Below are 17,838 nucleotides of genomic sequence, written 5' to 3' on the forward strand. Positions count from 1 at the left end.
GAGCCGTTACTCCAATTGCCCTTAATGACTTATTCAGGGCAGAACAGGCTTTTTCTAGTGTCCACTTCAGAACTGTTCTAGCTTCTACCCATTACCCAGTTTCAAAGCTGCTTCTACATTTTCAGGTATTTGTTATAGCAACACCCCCACTTCTTAGGGCCAATATCAGTCTCAGTCTGTTTGTGCTGTTATAAACAATAACACAGACTGGGTAACTTACAAACAATGAAGATTTACTGCTCACAGTTCTGGAGGCTGGGAAGTCCAAGATCAAGGTGCTGGCAGAATTGGGGTCTGGTGAGGGCTACTCTCTGCTTCCAAAATGGAGAGGAGGAACTCTGTCTTCACGTGGCGGAAAAAATGAAACAGGTGAAAAAAGGAGTAAACTCCCTCCAATAAGCCCTTTGGTAGAGGCAGCCGATCCCATTCATGAGGGTTCGCTGTCATGACCCAGTCCCCTCCTAAAGGGTGCACCTCTTAATAGTGTTGCATAGGAGACTAAAATTCACTTTAGTCTAATGAATTTTGGAGGGGACAAAAACATTCAAATATAGCACAAATAGAAAAATAGAAGAAAGGGGAGGAATTACCAATGTGTCCTCCATGACTCACATCAAGTGACATCAGACTTGCTGCTTCCTTGTTTCAGGGTTGATAAACTAATTGGAAAGACATTTTCAGATTTTGTTCTCACTGTGAAAACATTAAAATTTTAAAATAACATATTTTGGGGTTTTTGCCTGAATTGGTGTATGTACTGAAGTGTGAGTGCTCCAATTTGCCCAGAGTCCACAACGCCACCTGCCAATCATGCCATCTCTTTTTTGTTGCTCTAACTTCAGTGTGTAGCTGAATCTCTACCCCTTTTCACAATTCTTAGACACACTCAGTTCTGGTTTTTTTTTTTTTTTTGAAATGGAGTCTCACTCTGTAACCTAGGCTGGAGTGCAGTGGTGTGATCTCGGCTCACTGCAAGCTCCACCTCCTGGGTTCACGCCATTCTCCTGCCTCAGCCTCCCCAGTAGCTGGGACTACAGGCGCCCACCACCATGGCTGGCTAATTTTTTGTATTTTTAGTAGAGACGGTGTTTCGCCATGTTAGCCAGGATGGTCTCGATCTCCTGACCTCGTGATCCGCCTGCCTCAGCTTCCCAAAGTGCCGGGATTACAGGCATGAGCTACCACACCTGGCCTTGTTATATTTTTATTGAGTTAAAGTTTATAGCTGTTTCTGGCCTGACATGTAAAGGGATTAGAAGTCATGCTCTGTCATAACAAGTAAAAAGCTCAACAAACTGAAAAATCAACAGCTCTTTTTAGATCTGTCAGAGGAGTGAAGTCACAGGGAAAACCACTGTCCCCAAAATTGAAGAGACAAACAGGCAGTTATGGAAAATCACAACTTAATAGAGCAGAAACCCACAAACAAAAACCACCCCAGGAATCAGCTCCAGGACAGGAAACCCTGAGCTGCAATGGATGGATTGCTAGAGGTTCAGTGTGGAGAAGCCTGAGAGTTAACAACTTCAGGGGGAGCCATTCAGAAGAGAGTCCCACACACTCCTTTGAATTTACCTCCCAGAGCTCTACCAGGTCCTCACAATGAAGGCTGAAGAAAAATCCCCTATGCTTCTGGCAGGGGGAAGGGAAAGTCTCCATTCTGAAATACCCCGGAACATTCTGTTCTCAACAAGGCCAGCCATCAGGAGAAACTATTTCACCAGAGCCTAACCTGCTAGGCCTTTTTTAAAGACAAGGTCACCCAGGCTAAAGAGAAGCCTGACTGCTGTTCTCTGACAGGAGAAATCTCAGCTTCCCACTCTGCACCTCCACCATCTGTCTTTGCAGCTCATTCCCTCCTTCACCCTGATGCCAGTGGCCCCTCCAGCCCCACTGGGGCTTGCAATCCATTTCCTTGGCTCTTTGCCCTCTGCCCCCCTTGGTAACTCCCTTGGGTTCCACAGTGCATTGTTATAATTACCCTCTGGCTTACACCCTCAACTCACATGCTCCTCTTTCTTTCTGTTGTACTTGAGGTACAATCCTGGCCCCAGTGAAAATACCACTAATGACCCACTCTTCACTTGCACCCAGGCAGCTGAAGCCAAATGGAGAAAAACACAAATCCATGATGACCTAAAATGTATGACACTGTCACAAAGTGCCATAAATCTCTGTTTTTTTTTTTTTTTTTTAGACAGAGTCTCACTCCAGGTTGGAGTGCAGTGGAGTGATCTCGGCTTACTGCAACCTCTGTCTGCCAGGTTCAAGTGATTCTCCTACCTCAGCCTCCTGAGGAACTGGGATTACAGGTGTGCAACACCATGCCCAGCTAATTTTTGTATTTTTAGTAGAGAGGGGGTTTCTCCATGTTGTCCAGGCTGGTCTCAAACTCCTGACCTCAGTTGATCTGCCCACCTCAGCCTCCCAAAGTGCTGGGATTACAGGTGTGAGCCACCGTGCCTGGCCTCTTTTTTTTTTTTTTTTAACTTTTTACATTCAGGGGTACATGTGCAGGTTTGTTACATAGGTAAACCTGTGTAATGGGGGTTTGTTGTGCAGATTATTTCATCACCCAGATATTAAGCCTAGCGGCCATTAGTTATTTTTCCTGATCCTCTTCCTCATCCCCCACCCTTTATGTCCATGTGTTCTCATCGTTTAGCTCCCACTTATAAGTGAGAACATGCGGTGTTTGGTTTTTTGTTCCTGTGTTAGTTTGCTAAGGATAATTGCCTTCAGCTCCATCCGTGTTGAAAAAGAAAAAAGAAAAATATGTTGTTCTTTTTTACAGCTGCATAGTATTCCATAGTATTCCATGGTATATATGTACCACATTTTCTTTATCCAGTCTACCACTGATGGGCATTTAGGTTGATTCCATGTCTTTGCTATTGTGAATAGTGCTGCAGTGAACATATGTGTGCATGTGTCTTTATGATAGAACGATTTATTTTTTGTTAAGTATATACCCAGTAATGGGATTGCTGGGTTGAATGGTGGTTCTGTTTTTTAGGTCTTTGAGGAATCACCAGAGTTTTCCACAATGGTTGAACTAATTTACACTCCCACCAACATTGTATAAGTGTTCCTTTTTCTCCACAACTTTGCCAGCACCTGTTATTTTTTGACTTTTTTAATAATAGTCACTCTGACTGGTGGTCAGAGTGATGCTCTGATGGTATCTCACTGTGGTTTTGATTTGCCTTTCTCTAATGATCAGTGATGTTGAGCTTTTTTTTCACATGCTTGTTACAAATTGCTATAAACTTCAAGTGTGCTCTTGGCGCTGCCTGGAAGTCCTATATTTCTCTAATCCATTCTCTTTCCCATTCTCCTAAATGCCTATTTCTCCTTAATCTTGTCTGCTCATGTCTCCAAAACCTCCTCATCCTCCTCATTCTTAATTAACTTTTTTTTTTTGAGATGGAGTTTCACTCTGTCGCCTAGAATGGAGCACAGTGGCACGACCCTGACTCACTGCAGCCTCTGCCTGCAGGGTCCAAGCGATTCTCCGGCCTCAGCCTTCTGAGTAGCTGGGATTACAGACATGCACCACCATGCCCGGCTAATTTTTTTTTTTATTTTTAGTAGAGACCGGGTTTCGTCATGTTGGCCAGGCTGGTCTCGAACTCCTGACCTCAAGTGATCTGCCTGTCTCAGCCTCCCAAAGTGCTGGGATTAGAGGCATGAGCCACCTTGCCCAGTAATCCTCCTTATTCTTACCAGCTCATGCAGTTTACTTGTACTCTCTGGCCTGGCATGGGTTCCAATCTAGGATGGGCTTGCTGGAACCCTCTTGAGGAGGATAGACTCCCAAACTGTGACCTGGTGGATTCGGCCAATGCAGGTTATGATCAGCGGCTCTGCCCACAGCATTACTTGATGTCCTGTGGTCAGACACATCAACTCTCCCAAACCACTTGTGCGATGGGAGCTGCTTTATGTGAAATGCTGCATAGCCTTGTTCCCAAACCAGAGGGGGCTACACTGTGTCTCCTACTGGGCTTACCACAAACTCCCCACAGCATCTTTTCCCACCACAGGTCCCTCTAGTATATAAGGTCTGCTAGGGTAGAGGGTATGACTGCTTGTACAGAAGCCAGGACCTGCGGCAGGGCCCTTCCTGCTCTGGGTCCCATCTGGCAGCCTTCCATGTCACCCAGTCAGTGTGCTGGATCAGCATTCCCAAGTATGGAATTTGCTACCTCCAGAACCTGAAAGGACTTGCCATGTGTATTAGTCTGTTCTCAGGCTGCTTATAATAAAGACATACCCAAGACCGGGTAATTTATAAGGAAAAAGAGGTTTAATTGATTCAGTTTCACATGGCTGGGGAGGCCTCTCAATCATGGCAGAAGGCGAAGCAGGAGCAAAGGCACGTCTTACATGGTGGCAGACAAGGGATAATGAGAACTAAGTGAAAGGGGAAACCCCTTTAAAACCATCAGATCTTGTGAGACTTGTTCATTACCACGAGAACAGTATGGGGGAAACTACCCCCGTGATTCAATTATCTCCCACCAGGTCCCTCCCACAACACATGGGAATTATGGGAGCTACAATTCAAGACGAAATTTGGATGGAGACACAGCCAAACAAAATCACCAAGTGCTATGCATCTTCTTAGTAGGGGTGGGGAGGGGATATCCCTGCATACTTCAGCCCTCTGGACCCCTAAGCCTTTCCCTGATGTCACAGGCTCCTAAACCTGAACAGGGCTCACTGTTCACCTTGCAAATGGCATATGTTTTATCAAGGCCTCCAACGAACTTGCCATTTCTTCCTCCTCAAGTCCAATTAGCACCAGGTCATCAACGTAGAGGACCAATGTCTTATTCTGTGGAATGTCCAGATGTTACGGGTCCCTTTCAAGTGTAATGTGACAGAAGGCAGGGAGCTAACGTAGTCCTGAGGGAAAACTGAAATGTATACTGTTTCGTGTCCCATGTGAATGGTAACTGCTTCTAATCCTTCTTTTGGGAGGGATGGGAAAGAACACATTTGCCAGCTGGACAGTCATATGCCTTGTGCCAGCAGTGGTGCTAATGCACTCTAGCAAAGCTGCCACATGGGCACAGCAGCTGCTGCTGGGGCTGCCCCTTAGTTAAGTCTGCTGCAGTCTCCCATCACCTGCTGTGATCCCCCTGGCTTCTGCAGGGGCCAGACTGGTGGAAGAAATGGGGATATGACAGAGACCACTAGCCCTTCGTTCTTTAAGGATCTGAGGGTGGCATTGCTTTCTAGGTATTGTTTTTGATTCATGTCATTCTTTTTTTTGAGATGGAGTCTTGCTCTGTCACCCAGACTGGAGTGCATTGGTGCCATCTCGGCTCACTGCAACCTCCGCCTCCTGGGTTCAAGCGATTCTCCTGCCTCAGGCTCCCAAGTAGTTGGGATTACAGGCGCCCACCACCACGCTCGGCTAATTTTTTTGTTTTTAGTAGAGATGGGGTTTCTCCATGTTGGTCAGGCTGGTTTCAAACCCCTGACCTCAAATAATCCACCCGCATTGGCCTCCCAAAGTGCTAGGATTACACACATGAGCCACTGCACCCAGTCGACTCACTGTCGTTCCTGTGGGAGAAAGGAGTTCAGAGGTTTCCGCTCGCCCTTCCCGCTGCAATAATTCCCACTTTACAGGTGGGGATTTTGCCAGCTAAAGAGTGTGTCCAGTCTTATTGTACATCCATGACCAGAGGAATGACCGCTGGGCAGGTCTGCGAGCTGGACCTAGGTTGGGAACCATGGACCACATGGCCCCAGCCACCCCTGGTTTAGGAGGGAAGCCACGGTGATGCTTTGAATCCCAGGTTTCAGTGTCAATCCAGACTCTATCCAATAATCCTCAAAAAGTCTAGGTATTCCCCTTTCACCTAGGCATGGTTACCCATGTAAGCCGCCATAGTTCTTTACAGAAGGACTGGGGGATCACTAGTAAATACATTTGTAATGTTTCTGCAGCCACAGACTTCTCCTTCAGTAAGTTCTGGACCTGAAAATAGGTTCAGGTCCAGAAACAAACAAGGGATCGTGACTTACTGTAGTGACTACCTTTAGCCTCCTAACCATTTTTGACTTTTAAGAATTATGTCCTATAAGCCCCATTCCTTGTTCTCTGTGTGAGAAACTCCTCCTAGTTGCCATTCTAACCTTGTGTTCATTGAGATAGTTGCACCTGCCTTGATTCTAATGATTAGGTGCTGCCACTTGGCCTCCATCATTTTGGAAGGTTGGAATCCTCATTGCTATGTCAGAGAGCCCAGCTGTTGCTTTTATTTATTTATTCTTATTTTTAGAGACCTGGTTTTGCTCTGACACCCAGGCTGGAGTGCAGTGGCATAATCACAGCTCACCACAGCCTCAACCTCCTGGGCTCAAGCTATCCTCCTACCTCAGCCTCTGTAGTAGCTGGGACTACAGGCATGCATCACCATGCCCAGCTAATTTTGAAATTTCTTACAGAGACAAGGTCTCACTATGTTTCCCAGGCTGGTCTCAAACTCCTGGCCACAAACAATCCTCCTGCCTTGGCTTCCCAAAGTAATGAGATTACAGGTGTGAGCCACCGTGCCTGGCAGGGAGCCCAGTTGTGAACGGTATCACCTTTCATCAACCCTGGCCTTCAGAGGACAGTCACTACGGAACTCTCCATGATTCTGGGGCCCCTCTCACTAGTCCTTTCTTCATCACTTTGGCCTCCCGGGCTCTCCTGTGGCACACAGTCAGCTTGTGGGTGTTCCGCTTTTTCTGCCTTTGTGCGACAGGCCTTTTCTTGAATGTGGCCCATTACCTTCAGGCTCCCAAGAGCCATCTTCACAGTGTCTTAACATCTGCCAGGGTGTTAAATCCTTATAACAAGGGAGTGCTTTCAGATTGATAAATGCCAACTTATCCAGCTTTACATTTGGCTGCTCTGGATCCAGCACCTTGGGATTCCATCTCTTCCATATTCTAGCTCCTGCCAGCAGGGCTTAGCCAGATTCTGCAGCTCCTTCGGCGTGTGCTCCCTTTCTTCCCTTGTCAGGCCCAGGGCAGCCTCAGTTGGACTTTGCTGGAACTTGACCTGTTACTAGTCTTGTTTCCAGGAGAGGAAGAGGGGGCAATCATGAGAGTTGCAGCCTTCATCTTGCAAAACATCTACCTCATTTAAAGCTTCTGCAACATCTTTAAGCAAGTAGAGAATACTATTTTTTTTTTTTAACAAGAAGAAACGGCCCACTTTTGCAAGCCCAGTAGATTCCAGGTTCTTAATTGCATCCATCCAGTATTCCCATCTCAAGTCTCAGAGTCACACTCCTTTCCTATTAGGCCCTGACCCTGCCCAGAGACCTGCTGGGGCCGAGAATTCAACCTTCTCCGAGGCTCTGCTATTGTGAAGCTCTGAGTCAGGTCCTCCTCTCTGCCTATTCTCCAGCTACAGGTTAAGACTTCCTCAAACTCTGTCTAGGAGGCCCTCGGAATTGGTGATAGTCAACTGTCCTGAGCCTGCCGCTGTTTCTTCTCTATGAACCCGTGGTGCTTAGCAAGTCAGAAACTTAGAAATAGCTTCCTGTCTCTCTCAGTCTCTAGAACCAGAGATACTGCAACAGCCAGTGCATCCTATGCCTGTGCTCTTTTTTTTCCCCCAAAGGAGTACTTCCTGTCACAGAGCTCACATTTGTATGTTGCGGGCTGGGCCATGGTCATCTGCAGTGGTATTCAGGGGGATTTCCTCAGAGACCTGGGTTTGGGCCTGTGCACCCCAACTGGCCCTTTCCTGATCTCTTTAGTGGATGAGGCTGGGGAGGGTCCAAATCCTAAAAGGCCATCCCAGGAGTTCGGTTTATCCTGAGGATAGTGGGGAGCCAATAATGATCTCTGAGTGATGGGGTCCCTCCTGCCTTTAGTACAGAGTTTAGGGAGGGCGAGCTTGGAGGTGCTTGGGTGGCCAGGTGAGGGGAAAAAGGGGATGAATTCAAAGTCCTTGGCAGGAGTGTCACCTGAGAGATGGATGACGTTGGGAGAAGAAGGGAAGAGAGTGTGAGGCCAGGTCTTCAGCAAGTCCTCCAGCCTCTGCTGACCTGTCCCCCATCCTCATCCCATCATCAGGGGCTTGTCAAGAGCTCAAAAGATACAATGCTGATTATAGACCAGTAACAGGTCAGGTCCCAGCAAAGCCCAACCGAGGATGCCATGGGCCTGACAAGGGAGGGGAGAGAGCACACGCTGAAGGAGCTGGAGAATACGCCAGAGGAGTCTGGGCCACTCCAGGTGAAAGTCAGTCCCTGAACTGCTGCAGTACCCCAGATCTGTCCATACTCTGCCCACCACTAGTGATGGGGTCCCTACTGCCAGCCTGCCAGCAGGAATCCAGCTCCAAAGTCTCATCTTAGAGTCTGCTTCCCAGGTCCACCCCAATCATCTTAGATATTCCCTGGAAACAGAGGTGGAGTGTTGCATACAGAAATGCTGTTGAGAGGCATGCGTAGGCAGGTGAGGAAGACAGAACTGAGCAGAAGAAGAAACTAACTCAAAATGCAAGTGCAGCTAAAGCTTCAGGCAATTCTTTAGGGTGCTCTGGAGCTGGGCTGGAGACCATTCCTTTGTGATCCTGGTCTTGGCCAGGGGTCACCTATTGGGAGGGGAGTACGCTTGGGCAAGGCAGTTATTTGTGGCTGAGGGCATTCCCAGCAAGGGACACAGCTGTGAACCTTCCCTGCCAGGAGCCAGGGGCTGGGTGCACCGGCCCTGAGAGGGGATCCTGGCAAAGCACAGTATCCACCATGCCAGCCGCCCTCTCTCTCTCTTCTATTTCATTAGTCCTTCTCTATTGGCCCATTCTCATCAGTACATGATCTTGCTGGTAATGCCTCCCATAGAAAAACAACCAACTAAACAAGACATCCTCTGTCGGGGGCTCAGTGTGGCTCTTCAGAGCTCTCCAGCTAGTATTACAGTCGTGATTAAAACAACAAACCTAAATGAAAGCACCAGTCAAGCCATATATATGTGTGTGTGTGTGTGTGTGTGTGTGTGTGTATGTGTGTGTGTGTATATATATATATATATATATATTTATTTATTTATTTTTTTGTTTTGTTTTGTTTTTTGAGACAGGGTCTCACTCTATCACCCAGGCTGGAGTGCAGTGGCACAATTTTGGCTCATTGCAACCTCTGTCTCCCCTGTTCAAGCGATTCTTCTGCCTCAGCCTCCTGAGTAGCTGGAATTACAGGCATGCACCACCACGCCCAGCTAGTTTTTGTTCTTAGTAGAGACGGGGTTTCACCACTTTGGCCAGTCTGGTCTTAAACTCCTGGCCTCAAGCAATCCACCTTCCTTGGCCTCCCAAAGTGCTGGGATTACAGGCATGAGCCACTGCGCCCCGCCAAGCCTTTAATCATCTAATGCCATACCTTAAGCAAGGGGCTCGCCTGCAGGGAATGTCCACTCCTGTCTGCTCTGTTTTCCCTCATGGAACAGTGTGCAGAGGGTCAGATATAAGGGGAAGGGTTAAGTGTGGAAAATAATCAAGTCCAAGTAGAGAAAAGCAAGATTCCTTCTTCTCTTCGTGATAAGGAGAGGCGTCTGAGGAAGGCCTCAGCCAGAGACCCTAAAGAGATTTCAAATGGAGGCACCTGGACTAGGAATGCAGATGTGTGAGAGCAAGGCCTGCCCATGGGGCCTGAGTCCTTGACCACAGCACCCTTCATGACTGTCATGCACTGGCTGTGTGCCAGATCTGGCGTGGAGAGGGCAGCCTTCCCTACGAGGCCTGCCAGGACAAGCCCGTGTAATCGCCTATGGTCAAATTTGAAAGATCACATAGAGGTCTTTAGCTAGGAGCTGAACTCCTCACCCCCTGTTATGGCTCCATCCCCCAGCTGCTATTGCTAGCAAACTCCTCAGTATACTTGTTTCTACTCATTATTTCCAATTCCTCTCTTCCCATTCTGCCATAAATCCATTCCCATTAACTTTTTGTCTCTATCATTTCATAAAAACTGCTATTGTTCAGATCACCAAAGATCTCCACGTTTCATCTTTGTATCTACGGCCAGTTGATTTTGACAGGGGTGCCAAGACCATTTGGTAAGGAAAGAATACCAGCCTGGGCTACATGGTGAAACCTTGTCTCCACAAAAAATACAAAAATTAGCTGAGCATGGTGGTGCATGCCTTTAGTCCCAGCTACTCAGGAGGCTGAGGCAGCAGAATTGCTTGAACCTGGGAGGTGGAGGTTGCAGTGAGTTGAGATCGCACCACTGCATTCCAGCCTGGGTGATAGAGTAAGGATAAAAGAAGAGAAGGAAGGAAGGAAGGAAGGAAGGAAGGAAGGAAGGAAGGAAGGAGGGAAGGAAGGAAGGAAGGATCTTTTCAACAAATGATACTGGGACAACTGAATAGCCACATGCAAAAAAATGAAGTTGAACCCTTACCTCACACCATATACAAAAGTTAACTCAAAACAGAGTGAAATATTAAACGTAGGCACCCAAAATATAAACCTTTTAAAAGTAAACATAGAAATAATGACTTTGGATTTAGTGACAGCTTCTGAGATATGACACTGAAAGCAAGAGAAGTCAAATTAAAAATAGAGAAACTGGACATCAGCAAAATAAAAAAAAATTGCACTTCAAAAGACACTATTGAGAAAGTGCAAGACAACCCATGGAATACAATAAAATTTTCACAAATCACATATCTGATAAGCAACTTGTATCTAGACTATATAAAGAGCTCTTACAACTCAATACTAAAAAGACATACAATCTAAACAAAAAATGGGCAAAGGATCTGGAAGTATTTCTCCAAAGAAGATGCACATGTGGCCAAAAAGCACACGAAAAGATGCTGTACTCAGTGGTCATCAGGGAAATGCAAATCAAAGCCACAATCAAATGTCACTTCACACCCACTGGCATGGCTATAATGAAAACATCAGGTAAAAAGAGTTAGGGAGAATGTGGAGAAATTGGAACCACTCACATATGCTGCTGGGAATGGAAAATGCCATTGTGGAAAATAGGCAGCTCCTTTAAAAGTTTCCATAGTTACCACTTGACCCACCAATTTCACTCCTAGGTATGCACCCAAGAGAAATGGAATGTCTACACAAAAACTTGTAAAGGAATTTTTTTGTGCTTGTTGTTGAGACAGAGTCTCACTTTGTCACCCAGGGTGGAGTGCAGTGGCATGATCTCAGCTCACTGCAACCTCTTTCCCCTGGGTTCAAGTGATTATCTTGCCTCAGCCTCCCCAATAGCTGGGATTACAGGCACCTGCCACCGCACCTGGCTAATTTTTTTTTTTTTTTGTATTTTTAGTAGAGACGGGGTTTCACCATCTTGGCCAGGCTGGTCTTGAACTCCTGACTTCGTGATCCACCTGCCTCGGTGGTGCTGGGATTACAAAGTGCTGGGATTACAGGTGTGAGCCACCACGTCTGGCCTTGTACAGGAATGTTCATAGTAGCAATTATTATTCATAATAGCTAAATAATGAGAAGAATTCAAAGGCCCATCAACTGCTGAATGGAGAAATGAATGAAATGTGATATATCCAATGTGATATAACCATACCATGGAATAGCATTCAGCCATAAAAAGGAGGAACTACTGGTACATGCTATGGCATGGATGAGATTAAAATATTCTAAAATGGATGGGGGTGATGGTGGTAATACTCTTTAAATATACTAAAACCACTGAATTCTACTCTGTAAATGAGTGAATTTTATGGTATGTGTTATATCTCTGTAAAGCCGGTAGAATAAACAAGATCTGCATATTTCTTAATCTCAGGGTTTTCAGTTCTTGTCTTCCTAGAACTCTTGGCCGTCGCTCACAAAGTTGTTCATTTTCTCCTTCATAAAGTTCTATCTTTTCTTGGCTTCAAGGACATCACTCTTCTCTTACTTCATTACCTACTCCTCATTCTGTTTTGTTGAATCTTCCTCACCTTCACCTTTTTTTTTTTTCTTTTTTTTTGAGACAGGGTTGCTCACTCTGTCACCCAGGCTGGGAATGCAATGGTGCAATCATAGCTCACTGCAGCCTCAAACTGCTGGCCTCAAGCAATCCTCCCACCTCAGGCTCCCAACTAGCCAGGACCACAGGCATGTACCACCATGCCAGACTATTTTTTTTAAAAATTGTTTTTTATAGTGATGGGGTCTTACTATGTTGCCCAGGTTGGTCTTGAACTCCTCGGCTCATGAGATCCTCTCACCTTAGCCTCCTAAAGTGCTGGGATTACAGGTGTGGGCCACCATGCCCAGCCTGTTTTAAAAATCTGAACAGGCCGGGCACAGTGGCTCATGCCTATAATCCCAGCACTTTGGGAGTCTGAGGCAGGCAAATCACGAGGTCAGGAATTCGAGACCAGCCTGGCCAACATGGTGAAACCCTGTCTCTACTAAAAATACAAAAAATTAACTGGGTGTGGTGGCGGGCACCTGTAATCCCAGCTACTTGGGAGGCTGAGGCAGGAGAATCACTTGAACCTGGGAGGCAGAGGTTTCAGTGAGCCAAGATTGTGCCACTGCACTCCAGCCTGGGCAACAGTGTGAGACTGTCTCAAAAAAAAAGATAAGAAAATGGGGCTGTAGTGGAGTTGGTCGGTGCATGTTGTTCTGTACTCCCAATGAAGAAGAGTCTATTGCCAGGCTGTTAGGACACATAAATTGCATATTGCTGCTTAACAACAAATGACAGCAAAGAGATACATCTTACGGTGCCCAAGCTTAGTGCACCCGAGAGAGTTCCAGCTTGTAATTACATGCTATAACGTGTTCCATGGCTGTCTTCCTTTGATCACTGAGATGTGCTGCACATTTGAGTGAACTTCACCTGGGTTTCACCATCCCACTGGGATCATTGAGGGTACAGTTCTTGAGTCTGTAGCATTAATGAAGGCAGTGGATTCTCCCTGAGGCCCAAACTAGCTTTTGATTCATGTGTTTTTAGGAACTCTGCTGGTGAACATAATTCTGAATAATTTAGTGTACTATCATTGACGACACTAGATGATAAAAACTATCCTCTACTTAAGTGAATCGAGCAGTAGAAGACACTAAAATCTTCTGGTTTTATAATTCAGTGTATAGAGGATGAGATATGTGGATAAAAATATCAATATTTCATTGCACACAGTAGAAATATTAGAGACACACTGACTTCAGAAAGACAATAGCGGAAGAATAATAAAAGCTTATTGTGCAGGGGTAAGGACAGTTTTGTTTTTTTTTTTTTTGAGACTGAGTCTCTCTTTGTTGCCCAGGCTGGAGTGCAGTGGTGTGACCTTGGCTCACTGCAGCCCCCATCTCCTGGGTTCGAGCGATTCTCCTGCCCTAGCCACCCAAGCAGCTGGGACCACAGGCGCGTGCCACCAAGCTCGGCTAATTTTTGGTATTTTTAGTAGAGATGGGGTTTCACTGTGTTAGCCAGGATGGTCTCGATCTCCTGACCTTGTGATCCACTCGCCTTGGCCTCCCTAAGTGCGTGAGCCACTGTGCCTAGCCAGTAAGGACAGTTTTGATGGTAGGTAACGGATGCCCTAACCACCTCCAAGGAATAGTTTACTGCTTCATAACGGTTTTTCTAAAAAATAGCTTAATTGGGCCTGGCGAGGTGACTCAGGCCTGTATTTCTAGCACATTGGGAGGCTGAGGAGGGCGGATCACTGGAGGTCAGGAGTTCGAGACCAGCCTGGCCAACAGGGTGAAACCCTGTCTTTACTAAAACTACAAAAATTAGCCAGGTGTGGTGGCACGTACCTGTAGTCCCAGCTACTTGGGAGGCTAAGGTAGGAGAATCGCTTGAACTCGGGAGATGGGAGCTGCAGGGAGCCGAGATCGGGTCAATGCATCCAGCCTAGACGACAGAATGAGACTGTCTCAAATAAAATAAAATAAAAACAAAAATAAAAAATAGCTTGAGGTATGCTTTACAGATCATAAACTGTACGTATTTCAAGTGTATAGTTTGACAAATGGATCTTCCTTGTCTTCCTGCCCTTTACATGAAGGAGTACCCAGGACTCAGCCCTTGAACTTTTTTTTCCAGTTATTCTCATTGCCTGTGTTATGATGCCCAGGTTTGCAGATGTAGGTATACATCTGTAAAACCATCACCATAATCATGAAAATGAACATATCCCTCAGTCCCAAAGTGTCCTCATGCCCCTTTGTGTAATCACTTCCTCCTGCCATGCCTGAAGTTATGTGGATATAGTTATTCATAGTATTCCCTTATAATACCCTTTAATGTCTGGGATCTGGAGTGATATCCTTCCCTTATCCCTAATATGGGTAATTTGTGTTTTATCTTTTTTGTCAGTCTTTCCAGAAGTTTATTAATTTTATTGCTGTTTCAAAGGACCAGCGTTTATTTTCGCTATTCTTGTTTTGTTTATTTTCAATTTTGTTGATTTCTTCTCTGATCCTTGTTTCCTTCCTTCCGCTTGGTTAGGTTTAGTTTGCTAGTTTCTTTTTCTAGTTTCTTGGAGTGGAAGCTCACTCAGGCTATTGATTTAAGACCTTTTTCTTTTTCTAATATAAGCATCTGATGGCATAAATTGCCCTCCAATCACTATTTCAAGTACATCCCACAAATTTTGATATGTTCTATTTTCATTTTCACTCAATTTGAAATAACTTGTAATTTCCCTTGGAACTTCCTCTTTGATCCATGAACAATTTAGAAGTGTGTTGTTTAATTTCTAAGCATTTGGGGGATTTTTCTTTCTCTTACTCAGTTCCAGGTTAGTTTCATTATGTTAGAGGCCATACTTTGTATGATTTCAACTCTTCTAAGTTTGTTACAGTTTGTTTTATTTATTTATTGTTTTCCAGACAGAGTCTCGCTCTGTCGCCCAGGCTGGAGTGCAGTGGCACCATCTCAGCTCACAGCAACCTCCGCCTCCCAGGTTCAAGCGATTCTCCTGCCTCAGCCTTCCGAGTAGCTGGGGGGATTACAGGTGTGCACCACCTGTAATTACCCAGCACCATGCCTGGGTAATTTTTTGTATTTTTTGTAGAGATGGGGTTTCACCATGTTAGCCAGGCTGGTCTTGAAACTCCTGACCTCAAGTGATCCGCCCACCTTGGCCTCCCAAAGTGCTGAGATTACAGGCATGAGCCACATATCCTTTTATTTTAAAGCTGCCTATATCATTATGTTTGAACTGAGTTTCTCATAGACAGCATGTATATATGCTGTCATTTAACATCCATTTTGATAATCTCTATTTATTTGTATATGTTGAGACAGGGTCTTGCTCTGTCATCCAGACTGGAGTATGGTGGTGCGATCACAGCTCACTGCAGCCTTGACCTCCTGTACTCAGGTGATCTTCCCACCTCACACTCCTGCGTAGGTGGGACTACTCAGATGTGAGCCACCACAACTGGCTAATTTTCTTTCTTTATCATCATTATTATTATTGTTATTATTTGTAGAGACAGGGTCTCATGTTACTCAGGCTGGTATTGAACTCCTGGGCTCAAGCAGTGCCCCTAAGCTGGTGGGATTAGGGGCATGAGCCACCACGCCCAGTAATCTCTGATTTCAAATTGCTGCGTTTAAACCATTTGCATTTTTAAAAATTATGGATGTGGTTGGATTTTTTTTTTTTTTTTAAGATGGAGTTTTGCTTTTGTTGCCCAGGCTGGAGTACAATGGTACGATCTCGGCTCACCGCAACCTCTGCCTCCCGGGTTCAAGAAATTCTCCTGCCTCAGTCTCTTGAGTAGCTGGGATTACAGGCATGTGGCACCACGCATGGCTAATTTTGTATTTTTAGTAGAGATGGGGTTTCTCCATGTTGGTCAGGCTGGTCTTGAACTCCCAATCTCAGGTGATCTGTCCACCTTGGTCTCCCAAAGTGCTGGAATTATAAGCGTGAACCACCGTGCCCAGCCTGGATTTAGGTTTAACATTTTATTACTTGTTTTCTGTTTGTTCTCTCTGGTTTATGTTTGTCTCCTCTTTTGTGACTTCTTTGGGATTATGTGAATATTTTCTACTATTCCAATTTAATTTATGATTTCTTTTTGACGATGTCTCTCCATACAGCTTTTTGTCTTTTTATTTATTTAGTGGTAAATATTATGATATACATACTTAATTTTTCAGTTTACTAAGAATTAATATTTTACCTTACCCCCTTTTTTTTTTTTTTTTTTTTTTTTTGAGACGGAGTGTCGCTCTGTCGCCCAGGCTGGAGTGCAACGGTGTGATCTCGGCTCACTGCAACCTCCAGCTCCCAGGTTCAAGTGATTCCCCTGCCTCAGCCTTCCGAGTAGCTCAGATTACAGGCACCCTCCACCACGCCCAGCTAATTTTTGTATTTTTAGTAGAGATGAGGTTTCGCCATGTTGGCCATGGTTTCGAACTCCTGACCTCAGGACATCACCCTGCCTCAGCCTCTGAAAGTGCTGGGATTACAGGCTTGGGCCACCGTACCTGGCCTTTTTTTTTTTGAGATGGAGGGTCTCACTCTGTTGCCCAGGCTGGAGGGCAGTGGCGTGATCTCAGCTCACTATAACCTCTGCCTTGCGGGTACAAGAGATCTTCTCATCTCAGCCTTCTAAGTCGCTGGAATTACAGGTGAGCACCACCACACCTGGCTAATTTTTGTATTTTTAGTAGAGACAGGGTTTTGTCATGTTGACCAGGCTGGTCTCGAACTCCTGGCCTTAAGTGATCCACCTGCCTCGGCCTTCCAAAGTGCTGGGATTACAGGTGCGAGCCATAGAAAGTAGAGAGATTTTTGAAGGTGTCCTTTCTCCATCAAAAAGAGCTACCTCTTAGCCACAATCTTTTTGGCAGTGAAAAATTCTGTAAGCAGGCAGTGTTTTCTTTCTACGGAATTCAAGAGAGTATTTTTTATGTAGAACTTAAAAGGATTTATTCCTAGCTGAGACTCAAACTCAAAGGTTAGAATCTCTTTAAACGACTAGAGCACTTGTTACTATAAAAATGTGTTCTACTATAGTTTGTCCAAATAGAGGCATTAATGTTTCTTCAAAAGGAGAGAAAGCCTAAAATTATTTTGAGATATCGTGTTCCCTATTTAAATAATTAAAATTATTTTAGGGTTCCTTAAATGTTATACACACACATTTACTTTTTAGAACAAACAGTTTAATTTACTAATAATATATAGCCCCATTTTAAGCACACAGTAAAATAAATTTTGACAAATAAACACATCTGCATCAAGACAGAACATTTCTATCACCCCTAAAAGTTCATGTACTCTTTCAATCAATCCTTCCACCATTCCTGAACCCAAGCAAATACTGATCTGTTTTCTTTTTTTTTTTTTTTTTTTTTTTTTTTTTTTTTTTTGAGACGGAGTCTCGCTCTGCCGCCCAGGCTGGAGTGCAGTGGCGTGATCTCGGCTCACTGCAAGCTCCACCTCCCGGGCTCACGCCATTCTCCTGCCTCAGCCTCCCGAGCAGCTGGGACTACAGGCGCCCGCCACCGCGCCCGGCTATTTTTTTTTTTTTTTTGTATTTTCAGTAGAGACGGGGTTTCACCGTGGTCTCGATCTCTGACCTTGTGATCCGCCCGCCTCGGCCTCCCAAAGTGCTGGGATTACAGGCGTGAGCCACCGCGCCCGGCCTGATCTGTTTTCTTACGTATTAATTTTGCCTGTTCTAGAATTTCATGCAATTGGAATCATATAGTGTACTTTTTTTGTGTCTAGCTTCTTTCACTCAGCATAATATTTTTGGGATTTACCCCCATTGTTGGGTCTATCAGTAGTTCATTTCTTTTTATTGCTGATTCCTATTTCATTGTATTTAATATGAATATACCATAATTTGATTGTCTGTTCACTTGT

The 17,838-nt window shown here is 45.2% G+C and overlaps 1 protein-coding gene across 10 annotated transcripts in view; it reads right to left on the minus strand.

Annotated features, from left to right (window-relative positions):
* Positions 1–17,838, minus strand: part of LOC107000097 (uncharacterized) — a 118,167-nt gene that overhangs the window by 51,650 nt on the left and 48,679 nt on the right. Inside the window, exon 3 of one of the 10 annotated variants that reach the window (XR_013397997.1) lies at positions 221–342. The exons of the other annotated variants lie outside the window; for them this stretch is intronic. The gene's annotated coding sequence lies outside the window, so the exon portion shown is untranslated. The remainder of the gene's footprint in view (positions 1–220; positions 343–17,838) is intronic. 10 annotated transcript variants of the gene reach the window in all.

The sequence above is a fragment of the Macaca mulatta genome, chromosome 9, assembly GCF_049350105.2.
Source record: "Macaca mulatta isolate MMU2019108-1 chromosome 9, T2T-MMU8v2.0, whole genome shotgun sequence".
In the NCBI taxonomy this organism is placed as follows: domain Eukaryota; kingdom Metazoa; phylum Chordata; class Mammalia; order Primates; family Cercopithecidae; genus Macaca; species Macaca mulatta.